This window comes from Macrobrachium nipponense, chromosome 2, assembly GCF_015104395.2.
Source record: "Macrobrachium nipponense isolate FS-2020 chromosome 2, ASM1510439v2, whole genome shotgun sequence".
NCBI lineage: Eukaryota > Metazoa > Arthropoda > Malacostraca > Decapoda > Palaemonidae > Macrobrachium > Macrobrachium nipponense.
The window spans coordinates 115,443,636-115,455,303 of NC_087201.1; positions in this window are offsets into that span (position 1 = coordinate 115,443,636).

Genomic DNA, 11,668 nt, shown 5'->3' on the forward strand with positions numbered 1-11,668 from the left:
TTTAAACATATTAGCCATTCCTTCTCTTTTCATCTGATAATAATATATATATATATATATATATATATATTATATATATATATTATATAGTTTATATATATTATATATATAGTATATATATATATATATATATATCTATATATATTATATATAATATATATTATATATATATGTATATATATATATATCACAAAGGAAGTAGTAGGGAAAGACATCCTCATCTTTTTACAGTTTATTTCAATGCCAACGTTTCACGACGAATTCCAACTCGCATTTCCAAGACTAAAAATATATAAAATTTGCGAACATTATACTCAATTTGATTTAATTTATATAAAAAATGTGATGGCAACAGCTCTCAGAAAAGTAAAAAGTTAAAAGTTAAAATTCAACAGTACCTTCAAAAGCAAACTTCACTAAAATCTTAGAAACACCTACCTATACAAAAGAAAAGAGTAAGACTGACAAAAATAAGTAAAAACAGAGTGAGGCAAACCAGCTGCCCAAACTCCGCTTTGAACAATTTTACAGAGGACGTTAGGGTGTTTAACAACGTTACAGTCTTTTTGATAATTAAAGATTCTAAAATAGTCAGGTTGCGGTTGTTCAGCTGTTGGCCCAAGATAGAAAAATCCTTGCTGTAAAACCTATATTGACAGCAAGGAATTTTCTATCTTGGGTCAACTGCAGAACAACAACAACCTGACTATTCTAGAATCTTTAATTATCAAAAAGACTGTACTGTCGTTAAACACCAAACATCCTCTGTAAAATTGTTTTCATAGCGTAGTTTGGGCAGCTGGTTTGCCTCACTCTGTTTTTTACTTATTTTTGTCAGTCTTACTCTTTCTTTTGTATAGGTAGGTGTTTCTAAGATTTTAGTGAGGTTTGCTTTTGAAGGTACTGTTGAATTTTAACTTTTACTTTACTGAGAGCTGTTGCCATTACATTTTTATATAAATTAAATCAAATTGAGTATTAATGTTCGCAAATTTTATATATTTTTTTAGCCTTGGAAATGCGACTTGGAATTCGTTGCGAAACGTCGGCATAGAACTAAACTGTAAAAAGATGAGGATGCCTTTAGCTACTACTTCCTTCGTGATATATATTATATATATATATATATATATATATTATAAATATATAATTATAATAAAAGTCTTTTCACATTATTACCGTGAGTTCATATACATTTATTCGAACTACAAATATCCTTTAATCTGTCAATTCACTGTACCTGCAGGAATTAATATATTTTTCATATATGTTTAACCGGAGGTGGAATTTTATTAAGCGATAACTATAATTGGTGATCAACATACGATGGTTCTCTGTCTGTCGATCGGGCCAATTCTATTATCGCTTAATAAATTCCCCCTCGGTTAAACTTATACAAAAATATATTAATTCCCGAGGGTAGAAGTGAATTGAGTATTAAAGGTCATTTTGTAGTTCGATAATTGTGTATTTATGTATAATAGTAGTATTGTGTATAAATATGTATAGTATTAGATGTATATTATATATATATTATATATAATATATATTTTATATATATTTATTATTTATAATATATATATATATAATATCTATATAAATATAATAATTATGATTATCTATATATAGATATTATATATTTATATATATATTTATATATATAATATATATCTCTATATATTTATATATATATATATTATGTAATATAAATATATATATATACATACAATTATACATATATATATATTATATATCTAATCTTCATATAAATATATATAATATATATTAGATATACCTATATATATATAATATAGTAATTAAATAATTATATTCTTAAATCTAAATATCAATATTATTATCATATATAACATACCATAATATACATTAATATATATCATATAATATATATATAAATGATATCTCTATAGTATATATATATATTATCATCGATATATACCTACCATATTATACATATATACTAAATAATACTATATATATAAATAAATATATCTATTCTTATATATATACATACATAATCTACATTATATATATATCATCTATATATATCATATATTCTATATGTATATTCTTATATCTATAAATAATATATATCTTATATAATAATACCATACATATATACATATATATTATATATATCCATATATATATATACTCTATATCTATTATATATCAAATAAATATATAATATATATATATCTAATCTATATCTTATATATACATACATACATATATACATATTATATATAATATGTATATAGGTTGGTTATGTTATAATATATATAATATTTTTATATATATATTTATATTATATAATACTAATATATATTATCTATTATATTGTATATATTATATATATATATATATATATATTATGGTATGTATATTATGTATGTATAATATATATAATTATTATTTATTATATATATATATATAAATTATATATATATCTATAATATATTTATCATATATATATATGTATTATATTTATTTTATATATATATGATATATTTATAATATATTATTATATATATATGATCTACTATATATATATACACACACACACAATCACATATATAATATTATAATATATATCTATATCTATATAATATATATATATAATAATATATATTATTATATAACAGTGGAGCCCCCGTATTCGCGATCATCCAAAGATTCCGCAGACTTACACATTCGTGGTAATTTTTCTATGACTAAATATCAACAAATTTCCTGGGTTTTTTTTTGATGAATTTTCATAATAAAACAATGCACTTTTTGTGTAATAAAACGTATGAAAAAAAACCAAGTTATGACCATTTTTATTTTAGGGGGTGGTTTTTCTTGAGTTTTTTTAACTAACAAAACACAGGCAGAGTTTCCTTAAGCATTTTCATAGGGGTTCCAAACATTCTTGGGTTACCTAACTATTCACGGGGGGGGTCTGGTACGCATTCCCCCGCGAATACTGGGGTTGACCCACTGGTATAATATATAATAATATATATATATATATATATATATATTTATTATATATATATTATGTATAATATTAATGGTATTATATGTAATGTATAGGTATAATGTTTATATTCTAATATATGTTATATATATATATCTATATAGTATATAAGATATGTATAATAATATTATATGTCTACTACTATATATCTATCTATTATTCCATATTCTAATAATATATTATGGTTCATATAATTATATATATCAATATATTCTATTATATAATGATATTATAATATATATATATATAATAATATCTAATATTATCTCTCCTATTATATATATACTGTCATACATGTCTAGTATATATATGTTCATCTATTGTATATCTATGTCTACTATACTGTATCGTATATATTGTAAAGAATTCATGTCTATATATCAATGTATATGTATTGCTAATATTGTATAATATTGTCTCTATAATGTAGTCAATGTTATATATGTGTGTATCTATCAATCTTCTATCTCTCTACTTATATATCTACTGCAATACTGTATATCTCTGGTGTTATTTGATATATTCTCCACCTTCTTAAATATGTAATTCTAATCCTCTCTATATATCTATCTGTTATTTACATAATGTACCATATAAATCTGTGTACTATCATATACTCTCTAATATTCACTGTAGTCATCATATCTATTACTAACTATATATATACACATCTCAATAGTTGGTATAATATTATCCATATACATCTGTACTATGTTTATAATCCCTCTAAACTATGTATATATCTCTATCATCTATATAATCCTATGATGTCTATGTTATCATATTCTTTGTGTTTGTACCTGTATATTTCTCTATCTATTCTATAATATATCTTTCTCTGTATATATATGTTCTATTGTATATAATCTGTTATCTGTTAATATACTAAATATCATAGATAATATCTATATAGTGTATCATCTATATTATATATTTGTTAAAAACTTTTTTTTAATCTATATATATCTATAATATATATATATATAATACCATCTATATCATCTATATGTTATATATCTTAGGTCTATATAATATCTAGCTATATATGTTATATTATATATATAATATATATCTATATATTAATATCTATAATTCAAATATAATAATCTTCTGTAGACCATGCTACATATATTGTGTTTGTACATCTAATATATATATCTAATCTCTATATATATCTATCTGTATACGATATTATATATCGTATCTATAAGTATATCTAATAAATATACTATATATATATATCTATATAATCTATATCATATATATATATAGTATAATATATTATATATTATTATCCATATATTATATATATAATATATTGATATATAATATATATAATTATCATTAATATTATTATCATTATATTATATAATAATATCCATATATATATGTATTATATCTAATATCGTATCTATATTGTATGTGTCACATATATTTTAATATATATTATATATATTATCTATATCATATATCTATATAAACATATTGTATAATATATCTAGCTAATTAAGTATCTCTATATATATATATATTAAATATAATCATATAAATATGTAGGTGTATTACTATAATGTACATAGTATTATATATATACTATATAAAGTATAATATAGATTATCTATAATCTAATATAGTTATAGTTATTCTGACTATAGTCTAACATCTATCTGTTCTATTATATATATATATATATATAATATCTTATATATTAATCATACATATATATTGCTACATATATCTATATATAATGTATATATTATATATATATATATATATTAATATCTAGTTATTAGATATAATATATATATAATTATTAAATATACACACACACACACACAAACATATATATTAGATATAATTATAACTATTATATTATATAATATTAATATATATAATATATATATTAGATTATATGTGTTAAATATAATATAATATATATATCTACATTATAATATATCTATATATATATATATATATAATATATACCATGTATGATATATATATATATATCTATAATATATTTATATAGACATTTATATATATATTTTATATATAATATATATATATATACATATAATATATGTATATATACATGATATATTATATATCTATATATATATATATATATAATCTACTATATATTACATATATATATATATATAGTGTTATAATATATAGTCTATAAGTATATTTTTTTTATTTTTTTTTTATACGATCTCTCATACATATATATTCTAATATAGTACTTATATCTCTATTATATATATATATTGTATATATCTATATATATATATATAACGCAAGGGAAGTAGTATCTAAAGGCATCATCATCTTTTTACTAGTTTGATTTCCATGCCAACGTTTCGTCGACGCAATTCCAAGTCTCATTTTCCAAGGCTAAAAATATAATAAAATTTTGCGAACCATTAACACTCAATTTTAGATTTAATTTTATTTAAATTAAAAAATGTAATGGCAACAGCTTCTCAGTAAAGTAAAAAGTTAAAAGTTAAAATTCATCAGTACCCTTTCAAAACAAGCAAAAGCTTCCACTAAAAAATCATTAGAAACATATATATATAATATATAATATATATATCTAAGTATAGTTTATCTTATATATATAATATATAAATTATATATATTATATATATTATAATATAAATTATATATATATATATAGACATATATTATACCATATCCTATAATATAATCTTAATATCATCTATATATATGATCTATATCATTATATATCTATATCGTATCTATATAATTCATGGTATATATATGTATATAACTATCTCTATTATAATAATATCTATCTATAATATATTTAAAATGCATCTATTCTCATATCTATCTATCTATATATACTATATATATTATTATACATATATAATTATAGACATTATATATACTTATACATAGTATAATATATATCTAATATATATATATATATATATTTCTATTATATATATATATATAATATATATATATATATTGTTATCGATATTATTAATAAATGTATATATATAATTCTATAGTATAATATATATATAATATATACATATAATATTATACAAATATATATATTATTACATATATATATATTATATATATAATATATAGTATATATATATTAATAACATAATATATATATTATTATATATATATATATGTATAATATTATACATATATATTAATATAAATATATCATATATATAATATATCATATATTATATCTCTATAATATAGGTATACTATATATCTGATAAAAAATATTATATGTTTGTTTTTGTGGTGTGGGTGGTTGTTGTGTGTGTGTGTGTGTTGTGTGTGTCGAATGTATCTTATATGGTGGTGTGGTCATATACGTATGTATATATAGTATCTGTCTGTAATTAAAAAATATGTATATATATTCTATATAATGTATAGTATATCTAATATAATATAAATCATATATCTTATATATCCAAAATATATATATATATCTATCGATTATCAAATATAATCTCATCTTATTATAAGATATATCGTATATAAGGTCAGAAGTGAAAGCATTGCCAAAACGCAGGCATTGGAAATTATTAGGAGAAACATCAAAATCAGTTTAGCACAACGATATTTTATAGCATTTATTTTCCCAATTAGTTTCGATGCCTTTTTCAGAAATTTGTGTCCCTATAAATATATGGTATAAAAAAAACTGAAAGGGGCATTAGAAATAAGTTGAAATAAATGGTCATGAAAACATCTTGTGGCCAACTAGTTTTGATCTTTTGTCCGTCATAGTTTTCCAACCGCCTGATTTTCTACTTTCCTCATCTTCCCATCTCTTTTTCTATCTTTAATCGTTTCTTTTATGATTACCGATATCACATACATCCAAATGGAAAGGCAAAATAATGATGAAAAATATGAAAAAAGAATTTCCTTACTTAATATTAATCTATATATATATATTATATTAATCTTTATATAATAATACCAATATATATATATAATATAGAATATATCTATATTCTCTATATATATATATATTATATATATATATTATATAGAAAATCAATGGCTGACCAATATGCAAAAATTTTCCTAATAATAAGTATATATATATATTAATTATATATATTATATATATAATATATTTATTATTTATATGTATATAATTAATATCTGTTCTCTCTTTTCAATATATCTTTATATATTTTATATATATTAACTATCTATTCTATGTCTATATATATATATATATATATCTATATTATATACTATATTTGTATATATAATATAATTAATGATATTATTCTATCTATAAGTAATATATTATATTATATATATATATCTTCTATATATTATTAATTAATATATGTGGGGGTGGTGGGGGTGTTGTGGTGGTTGGTGTGGGTTGTGTGTGTTGTGGGTATGGTTTAAGTCACGACACATAAAAATCAATAACCCTATCAAGCCAATCTTGTTTTTCAGTGGGGGCTCAAGTTTGACGTCTAATTGTTATCTAAATGGCTTCTAAAAATTCTTTACTCCTTTGGTATGGAAACATTTCTAACGCGAATTTTAAAAACAAATGTTGATTTTATGACAAATTGAATAGTTTTTAAATTTGTGAATTTTGATTTAAACTATGGTTAGTTTTTATTTGGGAATGTTTGGTCTCTTTATTTACAAAGTGCCGTGTAGATGAACTTACTTGAATAGTTTGGAGGAGGCAATTAGAACGTCATGACATTCCTTTGAAGTGTACAAAACCTCATTAGTCTACATAAGGTTATGTTATCAAAATATGTCCAAATTCTGTTTTAATGGTTGAATTTTTTGTTAAAAACAAAGTTTGGCATGGCCTATGGGGTAATCCCTTATCTCCATGTCCCTTAGCAATATTTATACATGGGAATTTTTTTGGAGACAAAACTTCTTACCAAGAACTTTTGCCCCAAAAAGTTAATTTGGGTTTAGATATAATGGATGTAATCTTCTTGTATTTGGCCAGTTTTCCTCGAAAATCTCCGCAGGAATTCCTTAATGAATCTCAACTAATTTTAGTCCCTTCTTAATAAAAATTTACTGTAAGGAAGGAAAGAAAGAATTGTAATTTGAATTTTCTTGATTGTAGCTTGTTCCATAGAAATGATAGAAATTTGTTTCACCTTTTCAAGTCTTTCCGCAATCCAACTAACATTGTGCCTTCTTTTGTTCATTACTATCTCCCAAATCACCATCAAAACAAATTGTTTTAAATTCCTCTGTTTTTTTCCTGGGAGTTTCTTTTGCGGGCTTTAGGTGTTCCTGGTAGCCCGCAGTTTATTGACTGCTGAAAAATTTGAAAACTATTTATGATATTGCATTGAAACTTAAATACCCAAGGACTTTTATAGATGTAGCATGGAAAAAGAGCTAGAAAAACAAACATTTTATTCAACTAATGACAAACTTGAATTTAGTAAGCATAACATTCTGAAATTACCCTATTGATGAAAGGTTTTATATAATCCTAAGAAATTTTTAAAGCTATTTAACAATAAATGTTATTTTCCAGTAATATTAATGTCAAGAGTTTCAATAATAAAAAACAAAAATTGCTCCCTAAAGATCTTCCAGGCTGCTATATGAAATTCCTTGCAAAAAGTGTGATAAAGTGCTATTTACGGACGGACCGGTAAATCTCCTTTCAAACAACGTCTCCAGCAACATCCAATAGTCTGTGGAGAACTGGGCAAATTATATCGAATGCATTCTTTCGTACATATTGAGAGATTTAGACCATCCTATTAAGACTGGAGTCAAGCAAGACCTTAATATCCCATGTAATTAGACACATAAGTAAAAAGGAATATCATTGAAATCTTGTTTCATCAAGTCAAATAATAGGAAATGTTCTAAATTTAAGTCTTGGTTTTTTAAATTTAACTTGATGCTTTCCTTAATTGAAAAAAGGTTGTTTAGAAAAATATAAGCAACAAAATTAATATATTCAGTTTTTTTTAACATGTTTTGGACTTTGTAAAGATACTTTGTTGTAGTTTTTCGGTTATGGTTTGGTGACCACGTGTGATATCCGATAATCCTGGGAATTATCTCTTTTAATTTTTACCCACCTTTTGACGAATTAACCATCTGGTATTCCTTTGATCTTGTTTTGTTACCTGCGACCTTTAATCTCCAATTTGTACTTCATTAACTCCTTAACAATGTTCTGGAGTAAAGAACGAAAGGCGCTTGGATTTCCTGACTATTGATTTTCCTGTGGGTATTTGCTTATTTATAGAAGTCCGTGGCATCTACAGTGATTTTTTAAGCATATATATATATATAATGTGTATATATATTATAATATATCTCTATCTAATATAATAGTTATATAATATATATTATAATATATATATCGATCTATAAAATGTATATTACAATATCTATAAATATCATTCGAGCTACAAATATCCTTTAATTACCTTTATTCGCCCTCTAGACCTCCGGAATTGTATTATTTTGTCATATTAGGTACCGAAGGGGAATTTTTTTAGTCGATAATAATTTCGTACCCCCGATGGGTATCGAACCACCGTTCCTGGGCAGTTGGACTGGGGAACGAAAAATTCAGGTATCGGACAGTGGACGCTTGCCGAAACGGCTATCAAGAGGAGGCTTAAAGGTTTATACTATCGATTCTGGACCGCATTTCCAAATCAAATGCCGATCCTCGTTGTAGTTTGGTAATTATAATCGATATGGAAACCCCCCTCCACACTATGATAGCCGATTCGAGCGTTTGACCCACGCAGCCTTTGTTATGAATATTTTCATCACTCACCGGTGATTCCATATAAATCAATTTCGAGCTACGAAATGTCCGCTTTAATTATCTATTATTCCGCTCTAATCCTCGGAATTTTGAGATGATTTTTATTCATATATGTAACGAAAGGGTAAGTTTTTTTAGGTCGATAATAATTTCGTACCCCGATGGGATCGACCCACCGTCCAGTTGGACGGGAACAAGAAATCAGGAATCGGACAGTGACTCTGCCGAGACGGCTATCAAGAGAGGCTAAAGGTTTTATTCGATTTTCTGACCATTTCAAAATTCCACGCCGATTCTCGTTGTATTTGTAATTAGAATCGATATGGAACGCCCCTCCAACTATGATAGCGTTCGATTCGGCGTTTGACCCCACGCAGGCCTTGTTATTGAATAGTTTATCACATCACCCGTGATTCATAAAAATCTTGATTCGGGGCCTACCAAATTTGTCCTTTTACTATCAAAATTCGCTCTAGACCTCAGGAATTGATATTTTTATTTTCATATATTGTACCGGAATGGGAATTTTTTTAGTCCGATCTAATTTTGCGTACCCCCCATGGGATCGAACCACCGTCCAGTTGGACGGGGAACGAAATCAGGATCGGACAGTTGACGTTTTCTGCCGAAACGGCTTAATCAATAGAGGCTAAACAGGTTTATAATCGATTCTGACCATTTCAAATCAACCCGCCGATCTCGTTGTATTTTTGTGTAATTAGAATCGATATGGAACCCCCGCACTTATGGAACCTAGCCCAATTCCGAGCTATTCTTTTTTTTTTTGTTAGCCAATTCTTAGGCGTTTGACCCCATCGCCAGCCCTTTGTTATGAAATACTTTAATCACATCACCCAGTGATTCATATAAATCGTATTCGAGCTTACAAATGTGCCTTTAATATCTAATTTCTGCTCTACCATCGGAATTTGGATATTATTTGTCATAGTATGTAACCAGAAGGGGTGGAATTTTTTAGTCGATAATAATTTCGTACCCCCATGGATCCGAACCACCGTAGCCAGGTTGGTGGAACGGGTGGAACGAAAGTCCAGGATCGACAGTGAACGCTGCCGAAACGGCTTATCAAGAGAGGCTAAGGTTTATATCTGATTCTGACCCAATTTTCAAAATCAACGCCGATCTCGTTGTATTTGTAATTTAAAGAATCGATATGGAACCCCCTCCTCCCCGCCACTATGATAGCTGATTCGAGCGAATTTGACCCATTGCAGCCTTGTTATGTGAATATTTATCACATCACCGTGCTTCATATAACTCATTTATCGAGCTACAAAGTGTCCATTTAAGTATCTAATTCGCTCTAACCTCGGAATAATTGAATATACTTTTCATATATGTAACCGAAGGGCAATTTTTTAAGTCGATAATATTTCGTACCCCCATGGGATTTCGAATCACCGTCCAGTTGGACGGGGAACGAAAATCATGGATCGGACAGTGAACCAGCTGCCGAAACGGTCTTATCAATAGAGGCTAAACGGGTTTTATAATCGCTTCTGACCATGAATTTCAAATGATGTGATAAATATTCATAACAAGGCTTGGTGCGTGGGTTCAAAACGCTCGAGTATCGGCTATCAATAGTGGGAGGGGGTTCCAATATCGAATTCTAATTACAAATACAACGAATCGGCGTTATTTGAAATGGTCAGGATCGTAGACCTTTAAGCCTCTCTTGAAATAGGCCCGTTTCGGCAGCCACTGTCCGATCCTGATTTCGTTCCCCGTCCAACCTGGACGGTGGGTTCCGTCCTGGGGGTATAAATTCTTAAAAATTCCGAACT